This window comes from Kogia breviceps, chromosome 15 (genome assembly GCF_026419965.1).
Source record: "Kogia breviceps isolate mKogBre1 chromosome 15, mKogBre1 haplotype 1, whole genome shotgun sequence".
NCBI lineage: Eukaryota > Metazoa > Chordata > Mammalia > Artiodactyla > Physeteridae > Kogia > Kogia breviceps.
Genome location: NC_081324.1, coordinates 83,470,564 through 83,495,478, shown reverse-complemented (window position 1 = coordinate 83,495,478; position 24,915 = coordinate 83,470,564). Strand labels below are relative to the sequence as shown.

The 24,915-nt window shown below is 50.6% G+C and overlaps 1 protein-coding gene and 1 non-coding gene across 3 annotated transcripts in view; both read left to right on the top strand.

Moving 5' to 3' along the window:
* The window catches only part of PITPNM2 (phosphatidylinositol transfer protein membrane associated 2), a 145,473-nt gene that overhangs the window by 1,676 nt on the left and 118,882 nt on the right, over positions 1-24,915 (top strand). The window lies entirely within an intron of this gene.
* On the top strand, positions 8,332-8,404 carry TRNAE-UUC (transfer RNA glutamic acid (anticodon UUC)). The gene has a single exon. It is a non-coding gene; the product is annotated as a tRNA-Glu (tRNA).

Below are 24,915 nucleotides of genomic sequence, written 5' to 3'. Positions count from 1 at the left end.
GTGAGTTAGGAAGGGCTGTTTTTCTTATAGGGAGGGACTTGCCAGATGACTAGGACAGTACATGCTCTGCTATGACGATGGCCAGGCACAGACTCTGGGCTCTCTGGGCACTGGGTATGGAATGGGCTTCTCTCTTTGGCCTTCTGCACTCAACGTGCAGGGGATGCTGCAGGGTAACTGAACTGCGGGAGTCAAGGCTCCAGGCCCGGCCGTCCCATAAGGTCGTACGAGCTTCACTGAATCACTTGGTTTCTCTTGATCTGGGTTGGTCCTTCTTTATGGAATCTGAAAGAAAATTCCTCTGCTTGTATGAGGACCTGTAGGATTTGGGCCTTGCGTCCTCTGCCTTAATGACCGTTCATTACCGAGACCCAAGCCTGTTGTCTTCCTTGGCCTTCCCAGGTGGAGTCCGTCACCTCCACCTTTGTGCCACCCTAATCTAACTTACGCAGAACGGCAGTTAAATGTTACTCTGTGTCTCCCTGCTACACTGAGCTCCTGTGGGGTCAGTGCAGAATCTCATTGCTCTGCATCCCCCGTGCCTGGCACATGGGAGGCTCTAGGGAAAATGTCTGTCGGATAAATGGTGAGGAGCTAAGAGCCCTTGTCCCAAGTTGACATCCTCTCTCACTGGGGCCCAACTTTGCCTTTCTCCATATCTAGAGGCCTCTTTTAAAATCAGGCAGATGTTCTTATAACCATCCCATCCTGTTAAGGCTTTCCAGCTTGGTCTCTGAGAAGAGCCAGTCGTGGAGAACATACAGTTCATTTGTAGAGATTAGAAGAGGAAACTTCTGGTGATGGACTTCCCTGGCTTTGCCTTTCTCCATATCTAGAGGCCTCTTTTAAAATCAGGCAGATGTTCTTATAACCATCCCATCCTGTTAAGGCTTTCCAGCTTGGTCTCTGAGAAGAGCCAGTCGTGGAGAACATACAGTTCATTTGTAGAGATTAGAAGAGGAAACTTCTGGTGATGGACTTCCCTGGCTTTGCCTTTCTCCATATCTAGAGGCCTCTTTTAAAATCAGGCAGATGTTCTTATAACCATCCCATCCTGTTAAGGCTTTCCAGCTTGGTCTCTGAGAAGAGCCAGTCGTGGAGAACATACAGTTCATTTGTAGAGATTAGAAGAGGAAACTTCTGGTGATGGACTTCCCTGGTGGCGCAATGGTTAAGAATCCACCTGCCAATGCAGGGGCATGGATTCAATCCCTGCTCCAGGAAGATCCCACATGCCATGGAGCAACTAAGCCTGTGTGCCACAACTACTGGAGCCTGTGCGCCACAACTACTGAAGCCCCCGTGCCTAGAACCCGTGCTCCGCATTAAGAGAAGCCACTGTAATGAGAAAACCATGCATCGCAATGAAGAGTAGCCCCCGCTCACCACAACTAGAGAAAGCTTGTGCACAGTAACGGAGACCCAACACAGCCAAAAATAAATAAATAAATTTATTTTTTTTTTTTTAAAAAAGGGCTTCCCCGGTGGCGCAGTGGTTGAGAGTCCACCTGCCGATGCAGGGGACACGGGTTCGAGCCCCGGTCCGGGAAGATCCCACATGCCACAGAGTGGCTGGGCCCGTGAGCCATGGCCGCTGAGCCTGCGCGTCCGGAGCCTGTGCTCCGCAATGGGAGAGGCCACAACAGTGAGAGGCCTGTGTACCGCAAAAAAAAAAAAAAGAGGAAACTTCTGGTGCTTCATGATCGCTGCCTTGCTGATTTTGGAGAAGACAGTGGGCGGTGGGGGCGGCCATGTGCTCTGTCATGGAAGGACAGTGATCTCACGCCTGCATCCTCAGCCATGGGCAGGAGAGGCGGTCAGCCTTGCAGACAGCCCTCCTGAGACCTGCTCACCAGGACCCCCTGCCACTAAGTGGTCTTCAAGTAGCTTCTCTGTAGGTCCTTCCGTCGATGTTTATTAGGCTTTCACTGGGTACCCGGGATGTGATCAAATAGAACCATGGCGGCCATGGCAAATCGTCGTCTGGCTTTGCTCTAAAACCAGGGCTAACCGTAACGTGGGGCGTTGCTCCCTCTCTGCTCAAGTCTTCTTACAGAGTCTTGTATGAAAAATTTCTTATAGAATTTACGGCCAGGCAAGATTTGCCTCCCCTGTGTGCGGGGAATGTAGGTTGCTTCTTCCTTTGATAATGAGAAGGAAGGTGGAGAAGGAAAACATGCATGGTTTGTGTACTCCATGCACACAGCGTGCACAAGGCTTCCCCACGAACGCTGAGCGTTAGGTGGTGTTCTTCCTCCATTTTCCCAGAGAAAGAAGTCAACCCGAAGGCACTCCGGGTTTGCACCCGGTTCTGCCAGACTCTTCCCAATCCACCCACACTGTCTTTCCAACTGCTTATGGTCACCTCCTCTTCCCTGGCTTCCAGGATGCTGGGAGCACAATGCTGTAGTTTCATGTAGTGACTGTATTCACTTACCCTTGTGGTCAGCATACTTATTTCTACTTTACTGGCTATATATGCACGTGTATATATAAGTGTAAAACTCTCTGTATTCTTTATAACTCATCACAAAAGGTTTCTGGAAAACTGGACAGGTAAGAGTTGAATACAATATGTAACATTGCACCTAAAACTTAGGCTGCCTCGCGGTGTGGTTAGGGAGATGTGCCCCACGGGTGGGGTAACACCGGGCATGTGAGATAAGTGTTGCTTAAACAGCAGACAGGCTTCAGAGGAGGAGACACCCTTTCTGGGTGAGGCAGTCAGGGTTGACTTCCTGGAAGAGGTGAGATTTGAAGGAGGCCTTGAAGAATGGGTGGAGTTTTGATAGTCAGGGCGCGTGGAAAGGTGTGTAGGATTTAGAGTCAAATTTGTGGTTATCACCGCGTCCCTACCAGAAAAGGTTCCTGCGTGAAAGGAGAGAATCGGTCTGGAGGGAAAGTGGGGAGCCTGGTGGTGCCTTTTCAAGTCTTCTCCAGCCTTGCTGGAGGGTCTGGGAACACTGGAGCTGGGAGGGCTGTACCCCATTAAGGATGAGAGGGCGAGGCTGACAGAAGAGCAGTGACTTGCCCAAGACCTGTCCTGCAGCCTGGAACCCAGGTCCCTAATTACCAGCTTGGTGCTGGCTCTTTATACTGGCAAAGTTGAAGTCGGACAGCAGCCCTGTACATCAGCCCTTTTTTCCTGTCAAACGGGTACAGGGGTACCGTCTTCCTCACTCCCAGCCCAGAAAACACCAAGAAAAACCCCTGCTAAACCTTTATGACCACAGGCAGAAAGAGCACAGTTGGGGAGGAGAGCTGGCATTCACTTCAGTTACTCATATTAACAACTGCCCTTGGGACTTGCCTTGTGGTCCAGACTCCCTGCTCCCAATTCAGGGCGCCCGGGTTCCATCCCTGGTCAGGGAACTAGATCCCTCATGCAGCAACTAAAGATCCCGCATGCTGCAACTAAGACCTGGCACAGCCAAGTAAATAAGTATTAAAAAAACAAACGTAGAGATGTGGATGGACCTAGAGACTGTCATACGGAGTGAAGTAAGTCAGAAAGAGAAAAACAAATATCGTATATTAACGCATGTATGTGGAACCTAGAAAAATGGTACAGGTGAACCGGTCTGAAGGGCAGAAATGGAGACAGATGTAGAGAACAAACGTATGGACACCAAGGGCGGAAAGTGGCAGGGGGTGTTGGTGGTGGTGAGATGAATTGGGAGATTGGGATTGACATGTATACACGAATATGTATAGAATAGATAACTAATAAGAACCTGCTGTATAAAAAAAAAAATTCAAAAATTCAAAAAAAAGTAAAATAAAATTGCTTTAATCGTTTAAATACAAACAAAAAATATAGTTACTGTTGAAATAAAGTTCGTCAGAATAATAATTAAATTTGAAAAAAACAAAAAACTGCCCTTGCCAGAGGACAGAAACAAAATGAACCAACAGGCAGGATTCCAGCAACAGACAAATCAAACCCAAGAAAGAGCTTTGGGGAAGAGCATCAGGAAAGCAGTTTTGGGCTTCACTGGTGGCGCAGTGGTTGAGAATCCGCCTGCTAATGCAGGGGACAGGGGTTCGAGCCCTGGTCTGGGAGGATCCCACATGCCGCAGAGCAACTAGGCCCGTGAGCCACAACTACTGAGCCTGCGCGTCTGGAGCCCGTGCTCCGCAACAAGAGAGGCCGCGACAGCGAGAGGCCCGCACACCGCGATGAAGAGTGGCCCCCACTTGCCACAACTAGAGAAAGCCCTCGCACAGAAACGAAGACCCAACACAGCAAAAATAAATTAATTAATTAATAAAAACTCCTCCCCCCAACATCTTCTTAAAAAGAAAGAAAGAAAGCAGTTTCACATCCTCTTCTCGCTGAAGCCCCGAAGTCCTGTTTCCCTCTTGTGGGAAGGTGTTGGGAGTTGGGAGTGCAGGGGAAAGGCAGAGAGTTATTAAAAGAAGCTGCAGGACTTGGGGACCCCGAGGCTGATTTCCATCTTGGAGTGATGCTGATAGGCCAGGTGTGGATACTCAGCTGCAGGAGCGATGGCCTCACAGAGCGGAAGCCCTCTAGTATAATACATCCTAGGTCACGTGTGCGCACAGTCGAGGCCCATTCCTGGCAGCTCTGTAAAGTGCCCTGAACCACTGCTCTTAGGGGAAATACGGAGTTAGGTTCCCACCAGCCTCTGGTCTCAGCGTATTTGTGCACCGATCAATACATAACTCTCTTATGTGTGTTTCTCTTTAAAGATGCCTTATTTATTATATATTATTGATTCATTAATTGAACTCGGCCAACAGCACTATCACTCACGCCTGAGCAAAGCTCACCTGACACACGAGTTTTCTCCGTAATGCACATCACGGCCTTCTCGGCTCTGAGCGGCTCTGAGCACTAGACAGTGCTTTGGCTTCATGCTCAGGGCCATGTTAAATCACTAACAAAAAAAGCACAAAAGTGTGAAAACTGTGGCAGTAAATGGATCACGGAAAGGACACTTGTTGACCGTTTTCGTAAGTGCCGCCATCGTCAGTTTCTGGGTTACAAGTAAACTGTAGCAAGTGGGTGGATTCGTAAATATGAGAATCCGTGAATAATGAGTACCGACAGTTTATACAAAGTAGTTCCACAACACAGCATTCCGGAGAGATAAGGAGGGACTGTTGCCATGTTTTACAGAAAGGAAAATGGCTCAGAGAGGTAAGTGACTTGTTGGAGTTTGCACAGGTGGCTGGGGCCGAGACAAGACTTGCACCCACTCCTGGCTGATCCCAAGTGTGGTTCTTTCCTCTCAGCTCCTGCAGCGATCGCGATGAGATTCTTTCCTCCTCGTGCTACCCGCCCCACCCCCACCGCAATGACCCATCTGCTGTCTTTGTCATTGTGTTTGCCCCCATGGTAACTCCAGCGTACAGATCGGGGCCCCTCGTGGACGCTCGGTAATTAGTTGGTGAATGAAGCCCAGGGCCGCAGTTTCTCGTGTTTGCTCTGTCTTGGGTGCCAGAGGAAGGAGAAATATCCGGTCATAGGCTCCCCACCTCGCCCTCTTATATCCCTTACAGAAGGGCACCCATCTCCCCTTTCCACAGCCTGCAGGCAGGAGGTCCCGTGTTCTCGCACACAAGGGGGTGTCGGCAGCCCCACGTCTAACGGAACTAACTGGTCTTTGCTGGGAGGTGCCAAGGGCAGCCCTTCGCCCAAAGGAATGATCTTTTTTTTTTTTTTTTTTTTCTAAGCTTTTACCATTTAAAAAATACATATATATTTATTTATTTGGCTGCACCGGGTCTTAGTTGCGACACGCAGATCTTTGTTGCCGCGTGCAGGATCTTCCTTGCGGCATGCAGGGTCTTTAGTTGCAGCCTGCGGGATCTAGTTCCCTGACCTGGGATCAAACCCCAGCCCCCTGCATTGGGAGCACTGCTGGACCACCAGGGAAGCCCCAGAAATGACTCTCTTGAGGCATTTTGGGCCAGCATGGGGCTTCCCGGGTTCCGAACCCTCAAATCCTGGCTTTCTTACTCCTTCTTACTCCTGGAAACCTTTCCAAAAATGTTCTGCCTTGTGTGCCCTGTGAAGAGTTCGTACATAAGTAATAGGGATTATTGCTCTTTCTTCTCTCCGAGGTTCTTTATTTCCCTTTTTGGAAATGGTTCCCCGCAAAGGATGGAATTTTCTCTCTCTGCAGCTGGGGGGGCTTTCCCCCAGGTCTCTGTAGGATCTGGCTGACTCATCGGCTGTGCTGCGGAGCAGGGCGAGAGCTCTCTCCCGCTGCTGCCCTGCTGGACTGAGTCAGGCCCTGCAGCCTCCTGGCCTCACCTGGCCATGGTCCACGAAGGAGTCAGGCCCCAGGGAGCGCCCACGAGGCGCCAGGGCCCGTTAACAGCAGGGAACAGCTTCCATCCAGGCGTGGGGCTGCCGGGGAGGCGGAGCTTCCCGCAGAGGAGGAGGCGCCGTCGAGGCCGGTTTATCGCTGGCTGGTCCATTGCGCTCTTCTGTCCTGCTGGGCACTTTGTGAGAGTTGACTTTACACTTGCAGATTTTGGTTTTTTTTTTTTTTTTTTTTTTTTTCAATAAGAGGGAGAAAACCCAACCATTTTCTGCAGTTAGAATTTTTCCCTCTTGGGTAATCACAATGGACAAAAAGCATTTAAGTCTTTTGAAAACCACACGGAAGCTGGAGCCCGGGGACCGTTCAGTTGGCAGGGACGGCCAGCTATGGAGGCAGTTCGGCGGGCGGGCTCTTGCATAAGGAAACAGCTATTTCACATTTATTTGGGGTTTGCTTCTTGCAGCATATTTCAATTAGTTCGTCAGTGCTGTGCATCTGACAGGCCACACGTTCATTGTGGTTGAGCCATCTGGGAGGTGGGAGGCCTGCAGCCTTCCCCACGGCAGTCAGTGACGACCAGTTTGAAGGAAATTTTGTTTGGTGTGTTTAAGAACACTAAAACACCATTAATAACAAAAGCTTCAAGAGTTCTGAAATCATTCCCCCTTGTTGAGCCATCAAATGGACATGCATAAGTTAAGACCTCATTTCTTCCCCTACTCCTGTGACATTTTCCAGCCCAGTGAAGCAGAGTTCTGAAGTGGCTTGTTCCATTGGTCCAGAGCACGATTTGCATTAACCTGGTGTGGAAAGGAGCTCATTAATTTATACTTGGGGGCCACGCAGCCTGGGCTTTTGCTGCCAGCAGTAGCAAGGGAGGTGGTGAACAGATCCCCACATCAGTATATTCAGCTGAGCTTCCAAGCTGCTCATTTCATTTCGGGTCCCAGCCTCACTGGGGTGACTCACGCGAGCATCGTGAGGTCACGGTGATGCCTGCTGACCAGCGCATCTGCCCTGCACTCCTTGGGCACCAAGGTTTAGAGCACCAGTAACACCCGTCTCGCTCTCTTTTTACCTCTGTTATTTCTCCTGGCAAACTGTCCCCTTTCCTGAGGAATGTTCTGTCTGACTTTCCAGCAGGGAGGAAAAGAGGAATTCAGCATCTTAGGAGAATAGGGGAGCCGGAAGGAGCGTGGGGAAAAAACCAAGTCCACGGGTTTGACCTTCCAGGAGGAATGACTTTCCGTTTCCCTGAAGCCTCACCACCCCAGGCTGGGCGTGGGGCAGGGTTGCGACTCACCGCGTGGTTGTAAACTGGAGGCCGGCTTGTGAAGTCTGGGATGTTCGGTTCCCTCCAGTTTGCCCTGGTGGCCAGGGAGCTGCAGGACTGGTGTTTGGAGGGTTTAGGCTGATAATGGTGCCCATCCTGTACCCAGCTAGACTGATGCTTCATGATAGACTTTTCTGGATACTGAGATTCCTGCCCAAGGAGAAGGCGGCAGCCCTTCCCTCTCCAAACCATAGGGATCCCTGGTCTAGCCCAGCTGCTCTGCAGGCTGAGGGACCTTGGCTTATTTGTCTTTGAGTCCCCGGTGCCCAGCATAGTGGCGGCCTGGCGGTGACTCAGGGCCTGATGACCGTTTGCGGGGAGGCGGTGGCTAGAGGTCCAGAGGCAAAGGCCTTTCTCATTCATCCACCTTCTGTGTAACACCCTCCATGGCACGGAGTGCTTCTGCCCATTGTGCCTCATTTGACACCCAGAAGTGCTGCTGTGCCCATTTTACAGGTGAGGAAACTGAGGCTCGAAGAGGTCATGATTTGGCACTCAGTGCTTTCAGCTGTCGTGTTTCATACACGGGCACACTACAGCTCAGGGAGGTCATGATTTGGGCCAACCACAGAGGAGGTTACCTGCTGGCCAGGATTCTTGTCCTAATCGGGGTCCTTGATTCTTCAGGTTCATGTTGTCACGTCCATTACATGGCCCGTGCCGTGTTGTTACGTTGTTGTTTTTAAAAGCCATCAGGGGAATTCCCTGGTGGTCCAGTGGTTAGGACTCCGCACTTTCACTGCTGAGGGCCCGGGTTCGATCCCTGGTCTGGGAACTCAGATCCCGCAAGCCACGCGGTGTGGCAAAAAAGAAAAAAAAAAAAAAAAAAAACCATCAGTATTTCCTGATCTAGTTCAGTCTGAACAATGCCCAGAAGCTTTCAGTTTGGGTTTGTGTGAGTTTTTTGTTTCTTTTCTTTTTTTCTAGAGAGGAAAACAGAATTTCTCTTCTTTTGTTCTGTAGCTTTTGTTCTTCAAAGAGGCCAAAAGGCACCATGGATTTAGAGCAGGATTAGATTCCCCAAGATAGGGTTGCATGCTCTGGGGTAACGGCCATGTGCATGAGTTGGAGGCCCCATTGGGATCCTGTTGTCAAGTCTTGTAGCCACATGCCTAGGAGGCTGTGGTCAGAGGCTCCCCCAGTTGTGTGTCTTTGAGGTCTTGGGAAGTGGTGCCTTTTCCTTCTCTCAGGTCAGAGCCGTTTTCAGACTGGCTGAGTTAGGAACCCCGTTTATGGGGGCGGGACAGGCATGTTTTTAAAAGGGCACAGTTCAGAGTGGGCTGGGGCTTGTCCATGAGGGTGGGCCCTGCTCACCACGCACTCTGGGTTCTCAGCTGGGGCTGGGTCAGTTTGCTCCGGGTTTTTTCCCCTCTTCCTGCCCCACTTCTGACCTTTTCCTTGCTCATTAGAGAAAGAGCAGGGACCCAAAGTGGCCTGGTCAGGACGCAGCAGCAGGTAGGGGAGGAGGTGGAGGCCAACAGTTTGTCTCTCCCACCTGCACCGCAGTTGGCTGCCTTGCTATGTCCTCTGAGCTGGGAGAGCTGAAGGGCCTGTGGCCGCCAGGCGGAGAAGAGACACAGGTGGGTCCCCGTGGGAGCCTCTGGCTCAGGCCGGGGTCCCTTCAGCAAGAGTTAGAGGGTCTGCTTTTCCCTGGGGCTCCCCACACTGTATGAGCCACTCCCCGGCCTGTCGTTATCTTGATGTAGCTCCCGGGGCCCAGGTGTCCCAGCTGGGCTGGCGGGGGCTCCCAGGGGCAGGGCCGAGTTATACTTTTTTGGCTTCCCCAGAGCACCTTGCCTTGTTCTGAACTTGTAAGAGGGCTTAATGAAGCCTCTGATGAAAAAAAACTTGGGGACGGTGCTCTGGCCCACCTATCCTCCCAGGAGGCTGCCTTCCAGATTTCTCCTGCTCTCACTAGAATCCTAACCTGCTCGGAAGGACACACACACGCAAGGATTCCAGTCCCCTGGCTGTGCTCAGGCCTGGATGCAGAGGGAAAATGGAGGTTCCAGTGTATGCAGTGCACGGAAGGGGCAGGAAGGGCCGCTGGACAGATGCCCAGCAGAAAAAGAGGGCACCGGGTGAGGCTTTGGATGCAGGAGGAGAGAAGGCCAGAGAACGGGAGAGTTTCTTTCCTTGCCTTCATTTTTTTAACATTGAAGAGAAATTCATGTAACATAGAACAGACCATTTCTAAATGTGCAATTCAGTGTCATATAGCACATTCACAATGCTGTGCTGCCACCACCTCTGTCTTAATTCTAGAGCATTCTCACCACCCCAAAAGGAAGCCGCAGGCCCATTAGCAATCATCCTCCATTCTCTCTCCTCCCCTGTTCCTTGGCCACCACTAATCTACTTTCTGGCTCTATAGATTTACCTATTCTGGATATTTCACATAAATGGAATCATACATACAACGTGTGACCTTCTGTGTCTGGCTTCTTTCATGTAACATAATGTTTTCGAGGTTTATGCGTGTTGTAGCATGTATCAGTACTTCATTCTTTTTTTGGCGTGGTAAAATACACATAACATCAGATCTACCATCTTAACCAGTTTTCAGCATACAGTTCATTGGCGTTAAGTACATTCGCACTGTTGTGCAACCATCACTGCCATCCGTGTCCAGGACTTCTTCATCTTCCCAAACTGAAGTTTTGTCCCCGTTAAACACCAACTTCCCATTTCCTCTTCCCTCCAGCCCCTGGCACCCACCATTCTACTTTCCGTCTCTGTGAACTTGACTCCTCTGGGTACCTTGTATAAGTAGAATCATACAGTGCGTGTCCTTTCACGTCTGGTTTATTTCACCGAGCAGAATGTCCTTCAGGTTCATCCGTGCTGTAGCATGTGTTAGAATCTCCTTTCTCTTCATGGCTGAGTAATATTCCACTGTATAGATAGACCACCTTTTGTTTATCTGTTCACCTGTTGATGGACGCTTGGGCCGTTTCTGGGCCAGCGAGATGTTGACTTCGGCTTGCCCCTGGATGGGGAACAGTGAAAGACAACTGAACTAGGAGGACCTAGGGGTCTGGGAGGCAAGAGCTGCACCATTTCCAAGGTGAATGGCCTTTGACAATTGCACCTTTCTGTGCCTCGGTGTCTGTATCCGTCCAACAGGGGCAGTGATGCTCTCTCCCAGGGGAGGGTGCAGTGAGAGTCTGGATGAGAGGGTGGTTTTGTGGACTGTCAGTTGCCCTGCACACGTGAGCTGCTGTCTTCCTGGACAGGGACAGCCCTGATCTTCATCAGTCCTAGGCTGTGAGGGCTGGTGGTGCCCGGCCCTGCACCCTCCTGGGGCTCACTTGTGACTTCCACTTGCTGGAAAGTTCCCTCCCTCGCAGAGGTTCCAGAGTCAGCCCCACAGGAAGGTGTGTCCTGCCTCTTAGTGGCCTTCTGAGCACTTGCTGGCTCCCAGCTGATAGTAGTAGGGGAGCCGGGAACACATGGTTCCCTGCAGCACTGTCTCCTGGAACCCCCTCCTTGGAGCTCCAGGAAATCGAAGCCGGGAGGATGACATTGGCAGCCTCCTGAGGTGGCTGAGTCAGAGCAGAAAGTCAGGCTGGAATTCACTGAGTCACACCTGCCTTCCTTAGGCTAATTAACTTTCGATGTGAATTAGCTCTGTGAGCTGATTTAGAAATCCATTACTGGGCCCGGCCAGTTCCATGTGCAGTGGTGCCTAGGAGGCTGTGCCGTGCAGTTCCATATCCACCAATTAAGGCTGCTTAATTATTAACTTAGGGCTGCGTGACTAATGAGGAGTTGCACTTGTTGTGTGCTATTTGAGAATTTTAAGGCCGTTTAAATTAGCTGTAATATAGTTAATAATCATACTAGGAATCATACATTGGGATCCGTGTTATAGATTATCTGGAAGATAAGCTGAGGCTGAGGGTTGTTTTGTGGAAGGTCGTGTAGATGGCAAGTGGGGCGGGGGGCATTCAGTGTGTGCAAAGTGCTGGCTAATATGGAGAGTTTCCAGCTGATGCACAGCTAGTACCTTGAAAGGCTGCTTTTCAGTTGGGATGTCCGTTCACTGCTGGGTTCTCAGGCTGGCCTGCCAACAGGAACGTGACCCACCGGGCCACTGAACGATTGAGCTCCTGGGGCACTTACTCTCCGCTAGGTCCTCAGTGGCCCTCTGCAGTTAACCCCATTGTACAGATGAGAAAACTGAGCCCCAGAGGGGAAAGCTGGCTTCCCCAAGGTCGCATGGCTGGTAGATTCAAATCCAGGCAGTCTGGCTCTGAAGCTCTTGGCTAAACGGCTGCTTTAGACCATTTACCACACACTGCATCCATTTTGGAGTTAAGTAGGTTTTGGAGAGCCTACCTGGGGAGCTAAGCGTTTTGTAAATCTTCTTCTTCTTTTAAGTGAGGAAACGTTAGAACCCTTGGTGCCTTTGGAACAGGAACACGTCTTACTTTCAAGGCTTAAGAGGTGGCCTGCCATGGACGGGGTGCTTGTGCGTGTGTGGGAACGTTTGTGCCCGGAGGTCAGGGTGCCTTTCGCTTGCTGGCGTGACTCACACGGAGCTGGTTTGTCTGGGAACCCGTGGGTGACGACCGTGGAAAACTCTTTCGTGGGAGCACAGATGGTCTCTCGTTCCTGGCGCCCCGGGTGTGCCGTCCCCTGTTCTCAGGGCCGAGGGACCTTCCTTGCTGTTTAGGTGTTGGCCACTGAGAATCACCGAGCCCTCCTGCAGCTGGAGCTGAGCAGATGGGGATTTCAGAAGGTGGAGGCTTTATTTTTAGTCCCACATCTTCTGGGATTCTGTCACTATGGAGATGCCGGCTGGGGGCCCACGAGGCTCCGTGCTTTTCCTGCCGGCGAGGAAGGAGGGTCCTCTTTCATTTCTGGAAGGTGGCCTGGGCTGCTCGCTGGAGACCTCAGTCACTGTGTGTGTGTGTGTGTGTGTGTGAGACAGACAGACAGACAGATGTTGCTGCTGCTGTAGAAGAACTAGCCCTGGGCCCACACCCTGCGTGGACCCCAGTGCCCACAGCCATCTTGTGCTTTGGCTGAACTGCACTAGAGTCCGGAGGCTCCACTTCAGCTGTGCTCTGTGACCTTGGGCAGGGTTGCCTCATCTCCCTGGGTCTTCATTTCCTCCTCTGAAAATTTGGGATGCTAATTCCTGCCGTATACCTGCTTCTCTGGATCCGGTGACATAATTGATTTGGGCAAACTTTGAATCCACAGTGAGGTTCAGGTGCTGTGTGTGTATGTGTATTTGTGTGTACACTGGTGCGTGTGTGTGTGTGTGTGTGTCCAGTAATTATTCTGATGCCAAGGCTGCCCTCAATAGGTCGTCTAGAATTTTTTCTACTCCTTCTTTGTCTTTCTACTTTTTCCTGTATTTTGGCTTCTCCATTCAAAGGCAGAGAAAGAAGAGGTTGAAGCGGAAAGTATTCTAGTCCTGCCCATACATTATCATAAAAGATCTATCAAGGGAGGTTGAAACCACCCCCCTTTCTACCACCTATGTGTCCCCCCTGTAGAGTTTCTGAAAATACTCTTTCTTCTGTTGCTGTCACAGATTCACAGCCCCGCCTCCTGCGGGAAGTGCACTGGGCTCGTTAGCTCTGTTCCCAAAGAGGACAGACCTGAGGCTCAGAGTGGTTAAAGTATTTGACCAGCGTTGCACGGCCATAAGCACCGGTGCTGGAACTGGAACGGAATTCTCTTGACTCCCCAGCCCGTGCTCCTGCGGCTCTGCACAGAATGGTGGGCCGGAAGCACACGGACACCAGCGGGCTGTGTCTGGGGCTCCTGAGGCACTAGCCTCCTCCCTTCTTCTGAAATCTCCGGCTTGGCTATCATCCCAAAGCAGAAAATAACAAGTGTTGACGAGGATGTGGAGAAATGGGAATCCTTGCGCCTGCTGGTGGGAATGTGAAATGGTGCAGCCGCTGTGGAACAGCTTGGTGGGTCCGCAAACGGTTAAGCACAGTTACTGGAAATTCCCTGGCCGTCTAGTGGTCAGGACTCCGCGCTTTCACTGCTGAGGATGCGGGTTCCATCCCTGGTCGGGGAACTGAGATCCTGCCAGCGTGCGTGGTGCGGCCAAAAAGAAAAATAAAGCCCACAGAGCTACCAACTGATGAATGGATAAACAGAATGTGGTCTATCCCTACAAAATAATACTACTAGCAGTGCTGCTGCTGGGTTATTATACTCCAAAACATTGAAAGCAGGGACTCAAACGGGTATTTGTGCACCCATGTTCACAGCAGCATTATTCACAATAGCCAAAAGGTGGAAACAACCCAGCCTATCAGCTGATGAATGGATAAACAAAATGGGGTATATCCATATGATGGAACATTACATGGCCACGCAAAGGAATGACACACTGACACAGGCTACCTCACGGCTGGACCTCAGAAACAGAATGCCGAGTGAAATGAGCCAGACGCGGAGGGACGGCATTGTATGATTCGACTTGTGTGAGGCGCCTAGAATAGACAGATTCAGAGACAGAGAGGAGAATGGTGCTCACCAGGGAGGGACTGGGGGGGCAGGCAGTGGGGAGTTAGTGGGGACAGAGCTTCTGTTTGGGGTGATGAAAATGTTCTGGAAATAGCAATAGTGGTTGCACAACAGTGGGAATATCATCGATGCCACTGAATTGTACACTTTAAAATGATAACGGGGCTTCCCTGGTGGCGCAGCGGTCGAGAGTCTGCCTGCCGATGCAGGGGACACGGGTTCGTGCCTCGGGTCCGGGAAGATCCCACGTGCTGCGGAGCGGCTGGGCCCGTGAGCCGTGGCCGCCGAGCCTGCGCGTCCGGAGCCTGTGCTCCGCAACGGGAGAGGCCACAACAGTGAGAGGCCCGCGTACCGCACAAAAAAAAAAAAAAAAAAAAAAAAAGATTAAAATGGGAGACTTCCCTGGCAGTCCAGTGGTTAAGACTCTGTGCTTCCACTGCAGGGGGCACGGGTTCGATCCCTGGTTGGGGAACTAAGATCCCGCATGCCCGAGCTGTGTGGCCAAAAGGAAAAAAAAAAAAAAAAAAAGATTAAAATGGTACCCAGACAAAACTCTCAGGCTTGTGCTAGAACCTCAGGTGGGCCTTGGGCTGGACCACACCTTGCTTTTGCATATGAGACGCCCGCACCTGTGGCCTGGCCAAGGCCGCCCAGCCCAGCGGTGAGTCTGCACGCCAGGTTCTCGTGCCTCCCGGGGGAGGCACCGGCCGGGCCTGATCGCTGTGTGTGAACGACATCTGTCTCTGTGGAACACTTGTGCACCTGACGTCAGGCATGGCCTTTTATGGCTCTCACTCGCTCTCAGGGAGTGGAAAGATAAATACCTTTTCAAAGACTAGATGCCAACTGCCTGGGGTCCCCACAGCTGCAGAGCGAGTGGGAGATGGGCCTGCCGGGGGGCAGGTGCTGCAGCCCCGGGGAGCTGGGAAGTGTGCCAGAGAATCAGCCACGCCCCCCACCCCCAGACAGCCATGCAGATCTGGAGTGTGATCCTGCCACAGACCTGCTCTCTCTTGGAGCTGCTGTGTCCCCACCTGCCTTTTGGCTGATCCTGACGTTTAAAGGACAATGTGTGTGGAAGTGCCTAGCGTGGTACCTGGTGCCTCGCAGCTTAGTGGGTGTTGGGTTCCCGTGTCTGGCCCGGGGAGGTACCGCGACGCTTGGTCACAGGCTGTGGGCGGCAGGCAGGGCGGCTGGGTGGACGAGACCTGTTGACTGGGGCGGGGGAGGACGATGTGATTTGAGGGATTCCAGGCCAGACATGCCCTCTGCCTCCCAGGGCCCCCTGTTCCGTGGGGAAAGCCCTGGGGCTCCTAACCCAGGGCTGTGTAACCAAGCACCACAGACTGGGTGGCTTAAAACGATAGGAATTATTCTTTCTCAGTCCAGGAGACCCCACGTCCAAATTTAGGATTGGTTCCTCTGTGGGCGTGGGGGGGGTAATCTGTCCCATCCCTCGCTCCAAGCTTCCGGTGGCGGCCAGCCATCCTCAGTGTTACTTTGCTCACAGCTGCCTCCCCCCCATCTCGGCCTCTGTCTTCACGTGGTTGTCTTCCCTCTGTGCGGGTGTCTCTGTGTCTCCTCTCTTTTTATAAGAACACCAGTCATACTGGATACAGCACCCCCCACCCCCCCGCCAATCCAGTTTGGCCTCACATTAATTATATCTGCGAAGATCCTATTTCCATGTAAGGTCACATTTTCAGGTTCTAAGAAGGACATGAATTGGGGGGGACACTCTACAGTATAGTCTCTATACTTGTTGAATGAATAGGTGAGTGAATGAGTAACTGTGAAAGCCATCCTTGTATGTCTGTGCAGGTGTGTTGATGCAGAAGACCTGGGGCCGCTGCGGGGGCGGGGGGGGGGTGGCTCCAGAATCTTCCCCTCTGCCCAGCCAGGCTTCTCTGACCGCTGCCCTCTGCACCCTGAGTCTAGCCCTCTGGCCTCCTCCTGACTCAGCCAACTTCCAGGGTGGCGACAGTAACGTTTATTACAGGGAAAGAGTCACGACACACTGAGTTTTCTCTGCTTCCTTTCTGCCCAAGATCGCAAAGCTTTTTTTGTTTCTCTCCCCCTCCCCTTGGAACCAAGAAAGATGGCAGGGATGGCTCGGTGATATTGGACAAATCAGCTCTCCTCTTTGAACCCCGGCCTCTAGAGTTTGCAAATGAAGGAGGCTAAACCGCGTGCCTCCGTAGGTCTCTTGGTCTGTGATTATTACTGTTTTACTGCTGAGAAAATTATAGGAGAGGAAATCATCCCCTTGGACTCCATGTGGGGCAAGACTCAAATCCAGATGCCCTCATTTCCAGCCTGTCTCTAAATCCCCCCTGCCACCTCCTGCAGGAAGCTCTCTGTGATTAACCTGACTCATGTGTGGTTCCTGGGGTCCTCACTGTGCTTTGTGTGTGATACATGAATTCACAAATGCTAGCCTACCATTCAGATGGTATGTGTGTGTGTGTGTGTATGTATGTATGTGTGTGTGTGTTCTTCATGTTCTTTTCCCCTCCCTTTCCTCTGTAGGCAAGAGCTATTTGCTGGGTGTCTCTCTCTGTGCTCCCCCATTCTGGCAGCCAGCAAAGGGCTCGTTACATTGGGTTGTGGACCAGCCTCAAAGTCATAAGCAGATGATTAAAGACTAGGAGACCTACCAAAAGAAAAAAAAGAAGAAAAGAACTTAGATGCTTTCAACAGATGTCAGAAAAGCATTTGATAAAGTTCAATATCCATTACTCTTAAAAACATAGTTGGGCTTCCCTGGTGGCGTAGTGGTTGAGAGCCTGCCTGCCAATGCAGGGGACGCGGGTTCGCGCCCCGGTCCGGGAAGATCCCACATGCCCCGGAGCAGCAAAAAAAAAAAAAAAAAAAGCATAGCGATTGAGGGGTAGACATAGATTTCAACATGATAACATCTACAACACTCTACAGCATTACCCAAAGTGTGTTTGAGGCGCACAGAATGCTACTGGAGATTGTGTCAAAAAGAGATTTTGGGGCCAAACAGCATTTAGAAGATGCTGCTCTAAGAGGCCTTCCCTTAACGTCAGTTGCCAAGCAAACCCTCTCCCACTAATAACCATCACTCCAGAGTGAAGCCAGTGCCAGGGGCTAGGAGAGAAGCAGAACAGAACTCTTAGAAAAACAGAGTTGCACAATTGATGTTTTGAGATGGATACAGCTTAGGTGTTCAAAGTAGATACACTGAAAAATAATTAGAAGTAATAAGATGGTATGATGGCCAAGTCAAAAAATAAAAATGAAACCGCCATTACTTTCCCAGGTGGGAACTGGTTGGTCAACGTTACCAGAAGGGACACCTCTGGCACCTGTTTGCTCGGGTGTCCACAAGCTAGTGACCTTATTTTCTGGTTAGAAATGACAGTAACACCCTGGCAGCCTCAGGCAACTGCCAGGATCTCCTTTGCCTCCTGGAGCCCAGATTCCCAGGAAATGCAGGAATAATGGTGCATGGCTCAGTATCCCGGACCACCTTAGAGCTTAGCCTCCCGTTTAGCATTTCGGTCACGGAGCCGTGACCGGGAGTCAGGAGACCTAGTCCCGAGCCTGGCTGTGCTGCTTGCTGGCTGCGGGGTTTAGGATGAGTTGCTTAGCCTCTCGGGACCAGAATGTCCTCATCTGTGAGGGAGGGATCCTAACCTCATGCTCACAGGGTCCTTCTGCGGAATCTCCAAGAAGTTTTGAACACGTTCGCACACCACTGAGCTGTTGTTACAGAGGCTGGGACCCCCTTATTTCAGCTCAGCACTAATCCTGGACAGTGGAAGCCACTTGAGGAGGGTTGGACCTTCCTCATTCTCGGGGACGGGGCTGTGGGAGTCCTCCCCGGGCTTTGTCACAGGTCCCAGCTCTGGTCTCCCCGAGGCCACCATGTGGAGTGGGAAGCAGATGCTGGTAAGAAGAGTCGGCTTGTTGGAAGGAAACCATGAACTCCTGTTAGAAACCAGCACGAGGACACGTCCCGAGCCAGCCTGGTGGGGACTGAGGTGTCCTTCACATTTCCCTGGTAATGTCCTGCTCTTTTTCTCAAAGGCATTTCTTGCCTCTCTCTGAATAAACAGCGAGCCCTTGGTATAATTCAGTCTTTTAGGGATGGCTGAGTCATCTGGCTGGCTGGGGCTACCCAGATGCAGATGAAGTTCTGGTGTCACGAGCGAACCGGGCCGTCCTGGGCGGCCTTGGAAGGGCTGGATGGGGGTGCGTCTGCCAGACATCCCTCTGGCTGAACCCCGGGCTCCCTTAATTCCTTTTAAGGTAGCCTTCCCTCCTCCCTATTTCTTTTCCTGTCCTCTCCTCGGTGTGGTTTGGCTTCTGTTCATTTTTTGCCTTATTTTAGCCACAGTTGTTTGTATGGGTGGCCAAGGGGGCCGGTATAACTTTCCGAGGACTGAAGTCCTCTGGCTTTGTGGAAGCTTTTTCCTTGAGGCCTGGCGGCCTTGCTCTGCTAGTCAGCCCACTTCTCAGTGGTCAGGGTTGCAGCCGGCTTGCAGGCTGGCTCGTGGAGGATCACAGGCAAGCGCCCCCAAGCTGGGCATGCTCAAACCTTGCAACCAGCTCCCTGGAGAGTGGTGGTTTTTTGATCTACTTTCTGATTCTTCAGGAATATGTGGTTCATGGAATTAAAAGGTAGATGTAATTAATGTGGTTTCAAAAAATGTATTTTAAAATCATTTGGGCCACCCATTATTATTTTTATTATTTTTGCATTCTGCAGTTTCAAAAAAAACATTAAATGTTGGCTTTTTTTAAAAGAATCTCAAGTAGTTATTAAAATTTAAAAGCTCTTTTTCAGGGGAATTCACTGGTGATCCAGTGGTAAGGACTCTTGCGCTTTCACTGCCGAGGGCCCAGGTTCAATTCCTGGTCAGGGAACTAAGATCCCACAAGCTGCGAGGTGTGGCCAAAAAAACCCCAAAAAACAAAAAAAGCTTGTTCAGTTAAACTTTTAACATCAACATCACTGCCCTGTGAGTGGTGTATACCTTCCTTCAATATTACTGAGTCTGATTTTTCTACCTAGATCTCCACGATCAATCAGTTCCTGCATTCCCCTCAACCTTTTCTTTCCCTGGCAACTCAAGACTCACAGTTTTCTAGTATTTAAAGAACATTACTTATTTTTCCAGTGCCTTTCTTCACTCGTCATTCATTTAATCATTCACTCTCTCAATTCTTTCATGGATTCAAAAAATCATTGAAACACCCAAAAAGTTGTATGTGATGTTATACGGGACATTGACAAGGTTTTAAAGATAAATTAGATCAAATCATTATGTTGTACACCTTAAACCGCATACACAGTGCTGTCTGTCAACTGTAGCTCAATAAAACTGGGAGAAGGAAAAAGATAAATAAGATACAGTTCTTGCTTCATGGAACTTACAAGTTCATAGGTTACAATAAAGTAGTCAAAAACCAAAAGAGTTATTTAATAAAGACTATATTTGGTATGAAAAACATTGTTTGGATAAGTAATACATTATACTTGGTACCAAATGGCAAGTGGCTGAGAGTTAAATGTAAGACTTCTTTGCTCCCTGTCTGCGGTCTCCCAGTGTGTATACTCTTCAGAGAGATTCTCTGCATATATGAATGTATGTTACATAAGAAAAAACCCCACAAATGGCTGCTTCCCTATTCACCTGCTGTTTTGACTTATCAATTCATAAATCTGGAGGTGGTCCTCTGTTAGTTCATTTGGGCTTCCTGGGTTTTTTGTGTGTGTGTGGTACGCGGGCCTCTCCCGTTGCGGAGCACAGGCTCCGGACGCGCAGGCTCAGCGGCCACGGCTCACGGGCCCAGCCGCTCCGCGGCATGTGGGATCTTCCGGGACCGGGGCCCGAACCCACGTCCCCTGCATCGGCAGGCGGACTCTCAACCACTGCGCCACCGGGGAAGCCCCGGGGAAGCCCCATGCCTGGGCTTTTTAACAATGGGCTTAGTGTTTGGCTGATGGATACACCATCATTTTTTTAAAAAAATTTTCATTGGAGTCGAGTTGATTTACAATGTTGTGTTAGTTTCAGGTGTATAACGAAGTGAATCAGTTATACATATACATCTATCCACTTTTTTTTTTAGATTCTTTTCCCATATAGCCCATTACAGAGTATTGAGTAGAGTTCCCTGTGCTATATACAGTAGTTCCTTATTATGCACCATCATTTCTTAAGCCAGCTCCCTTTCCATAGAGTTTTGCATTCTAACCATGAAACACTGGGAGCAAACAGTACCTCAGTGAGTCTCCCCGCATGTAGATTTTCATGCAAATAGGCTTTCAAATTCCCCGAAGCAGAATTGCCAGGTCAAGGAGTGTTTTCCTTTAATTGTCGGTAGCTACTGCTCAATTGCTCTCCATAAAGGTAGGACCAATCGACACTCCCACTTACAGCGTGGGAGCCCGAGGCAGTGGTTTTTAACCTTAAAACCCCAGGCAAGGAAGAGCTTTTAAGTAAGATGAAAATCCGGAGCAAACCGGGTGAGAGCCTTTCTGCCGCAAAGGGCAGCTCTAGCAGAGTTCCTGGCCAGACGTCTCCCATTAGGGGCCCACTCGAACACGACCAAGGGGGCCACCCCTGATTCCTCCATACGGGTTGTGGCCTGAAAGGTTCCTTCCTGGTGGGGATGGGGGACAGCAGCTGCCTGTCGCCTCCTCTGTCAGCTTGTTCATCACCGAGTGTCTGAGAAGCACCAGGAACTTTAAAATGACACCAGGACTTAAAAGATTACAAAATAATTTTGCCAAGTAAGGACACTAGTTTTAAAGAGGTACCATTCTGGGACTTCCCTGGCGGGCCAGTGGTTAAGACTCCGCTCTTCCAACGCAGGGGGCACGGGTTCGATCCCTGGGCAGGGAACTGAGATCCCACATGCCACACAGCCAAAAATAAAAATAAAATAAAAACATAACGAGGTACCATTCACAGACATTACCGGGGGTTGGGGGAAAAGAGGGACGGGGAGTTAGTGGTGAGTGTTTGGGGTGATGAGGAAGGTCTGGAAACGGGTGGTGGTGCCGGTTGCCCAGTGCTGTGCATACACTAAAGGCCGTCGAGGTACGCTTAAGAATAATTAAGTGTTATGTTATACATAACTAACCGCACACGCAGAAAAGCTACAATTCCCCGTAGCCATCCTCTCATGAACGAAAGGACACTAAGAAATAGGAAAGGTCTAGTCTAAGAATACAAAGAGAATAAACAGAGCTTGTAGAACGACTTGCTCCCTTAACTATCCGGTTCTCATTTCACCTTGAACTGGTGGGGGCCTGGCGGTGCCTGGTGCTGAACGGCCCGCTGGGATGCCGGGAGCCAGGGCAGGAGGCCTTGAAGGCTGGCGACAGTAGGAGCTTGGGCTGGGCCGGCCGGGGCTCCAGGGTCTGGAAAAGATCCTGGCTCCAACTTAGGAGGCCTGGGGCTCAGCTACTCCACGTCCCGAGGCGCTGGGCCAACCCTTAGCTGTCTTATGTGTCTGTGCTGAAGCAAGAAGCCCGTCCCCGGCTTTGCTGCTGGATGTTTTTTGGATCCTGGTGCGCGTGAAGCAAGCAGCCACCTGGGGTGGTCTTCATCACCCTATCCCTGTGTCCCCAGCGGCTCAATTTGCAAAAACAGCATTTGCCCACCCCTGCCTAGAAGCCGGTGAGCAGAGCAGGTATCTGTTTGAAACTACTGGGTGGCTCCTAGCAGATGCCTCTCCTGGGGCTTGAGGGATCTGAAATGCCTCGCAGAGATGTCGCCTGGGCCTCTGCATGGCCACCCGGCCTCACTGGGGTGCTAGGTGTGTTACCAGTGCAAACCGTCACCCCAAACCGTGTATTGTCCGGCAACCCGTGCTGTTGGTCTCGGTGCTTCAGAGCACACGTGCTTGCTCTCCTGGTCCAGGGTTGCAAACTCCTGAGCCTTGTGCTGTGTCCGGCCTCAGGCTCTGACTTTTTTCACGGGCCTCTCTCCATGTGTGGGGTTTGTGGTCCTCACCCTACCTGCAGAGAGAGAGAAGAGCCGGTCCTGGGAAAGACCGTGACCCTCGATTGAGTCCATGGCCACAGAGCCCCCTGACCGGGGCCAGTGCATCCCAGACACCCGATGACGAGAGAACCAGCTCGTGACTGTCGGGGCAGGAAGCTGCTTCGAGCTGTGTCGCTCACCCTCATTTCACAGTCGAAGTCCAGATTCCAGGAGGCGAGGTGGCCAGCGGGCGCTTGAACCCGGTCTGTGTGCTCCCCCGGGCCCTAAACGCTCCGGCTGGTGCGCTTTAAATCTTCGAGGGTGTTTGGTATAAGAAGACTCTAAAGCTGCGGGTTCAGAGTGGACGGAAACGCCGCCGACCTTCCCCACAGACGGTGCCTCTCTGAGAGCCCTCATCGGAGCTTCAGGCCAGGCCCTGGCCTCCCGGCCACCTGTGATGAGTTTCCATTTGACTCACGGTTGTCAGGAAGGTGACACGACTCACCGTATTCACTGGGCGCTGTGATTGCTGAGCTGACACAGCTCCCGCGTGGGCGGCGAGCGTATGCTTCCCATTAAGAAAATTGCTAATTTTGAAACGAGCTCCGAATGGAATTTTTTTTGCTTTTACTAAAATTAAGAAAATAATAATAAAACCACCCGCCCAAACACCCCAAGTTTAAAAGAAGAAAGAAAGAAAGAAAGAAAGAAAGAAAGAAAGAAAGAAAGAGAAGAAAGAAAGAAAGAAAGAAAGAAAGAAAGAAAGAAAGAAAGAAAGAAAGAAAGAGAAGAAAGAAAGAAAGAAAGAAAGAAAGAAAAAGGAAAAAAATGTAATGTCAACCCAGAAAAAAAGCTCTGTTATTCAGCCTGGTCTCAGAACTCAGCAGAGCCACACGGACGGAAGGAAGAAGCTCTCAGTGAGGCGAGGTTAAGCTCACCGTCCTCCATCCTTCTGGAGCGGGGTACCTCATCCTTGTGTCTGCCTCCCTAGTGAGAGAAAGCTCAGGCAGAAGCAGCTTCCGACACAAGCGAACGGTGCTGTTTGCCTCTGAGAATTCCCAGCGGCCCCATGAGATCACTGGAGAAATCCCGCGGTGGCTGCAGAATCGGGGCCGCCTTGCCGAGTGAGTCTTGTCTGGAGCACTTGAGTCCTAAAGAGATCCTTGCTAGTGTCAGGAGGTTATCATCAATGCTCACCCAGACGGAGCAGCGGTGGGACTTGGAGGGCCCTGCTCCCGACCTGCAGGGGTCTGAGGCCGATGGCGGGTCCAGGGCCGGCCAAGACGTGAGGTGGCGTCTCGGGTCCCCCGTGGTCCAGTGTATGATGCGGATGGGACCTGGGATTGCCGCCCGAACCCCGGAGCCCGGCCTCCATCAGTGCTGAGGCACAGCATTCGTGGACAGGCCTTGGGTTTGACGGTACTTTTACCGCATCCAGTAGCCAGATGGTCTAAACAACCCGTCGTGGTACGGGTATGTCAGTATTTTCCGTCATTATCATGGGGCTGCCGTGTTGACATTAACGGGGATGAAGAATTTTGCTCGCCACAGTCAAGCACCGCTCAGGCCACAGGAGGGCCTGAAAAGCTGGCCCTCTGCCGTGGAGGGCACAGATTTCGGGGCAAGCTCGGTCTCCTCCTGCTGCCTCCTGCCAAACACCGATTCCCTGGCCCAGAGACCCTGGGGAGACTTCCTCTCAGAGCTTCCGGCCCCAGGACAAAGAAAGGATGATTCTCATCATGAACAGTATGTTTCTCACTGTTAGCAGAGCTTCGTGGCCAGCGTGTTTCCCTCTTTGCTTTGCCCACTAGGAAGCCCACAACTAAGAGTTGTTGTTGTTGTTGTTGTTTACTCATTTGCATGCAGATTGTCCTCAGTTAGGAGTTTCTGCATAGAGGATCATGTGAGGTGTCTTAGGGGCCAGGCTGGAAAGCGAGGTGTACATCCCTCTACGCACAGAACTAATCACACAGTCCCACTAGGAGTCCAGGGGCCAAAAGTGTAATTTAGGAAGAGGAAGTTGGACCACACTGGATTTCCACAGGGGATGTTATGGAAGGAACAAATTCACACAGAAGGACACAGAGATAAGAGTGAGGTTCCAAGGGGACAGAGGTAAGGATTCCAATGTGTGTGTGTCTGCCTTGTAAACTAGATGCAAGTCATTTGGACTTTGTTCAGTGTTTTGGATTCTGTTTCAGTGTTGCCTTCCCTCTGCCAAAACTATAGCATTGCAGAATGTTGGAGCTGAATGGAGAGGCCTTATTATTGTGTTTTTAATTTTTAAGAAATGTTATTGGAGTATAGTTGATTTACAATGTTATGTTAGTTTCAGGTGTACAGCAAAGTGATTCAGTTATACATATACATATATTCATTCTTTTTCAGATTCTTTTTCCATATAGGTCATTACAGAATACCGAGCAGAGTTCCTTGTGCTATATAGTACATCCTTGTTGGTTATCTATTTTATATCTAGTCGTGTGTGTATGTTAATCCCAAGCTCCTAATTTATCCCTCCCCATCATGTTTCCCCTTTGATAACCGCAAGTTTGTTTTCGAAATCTGTGAGTCTGTTTCTGTTTTCTAAATAGGTTGATTCATATCACTTTTTAAAAATTAGATTCTACATATGAGTGATATCATATGAGGTTTGTCTTTCTCTGTTTGACTTACTTCACTTAGTATGATGATTGCGAGGTCCATCCATGTTGCTGCAAATGGCATGATTTCGTTCTTTTTTATGGCTGAGTAATATTCCATTGTATATATGTACCACATCTTCTTTATCCATTCATCTGTCCATGGACATTTAGGT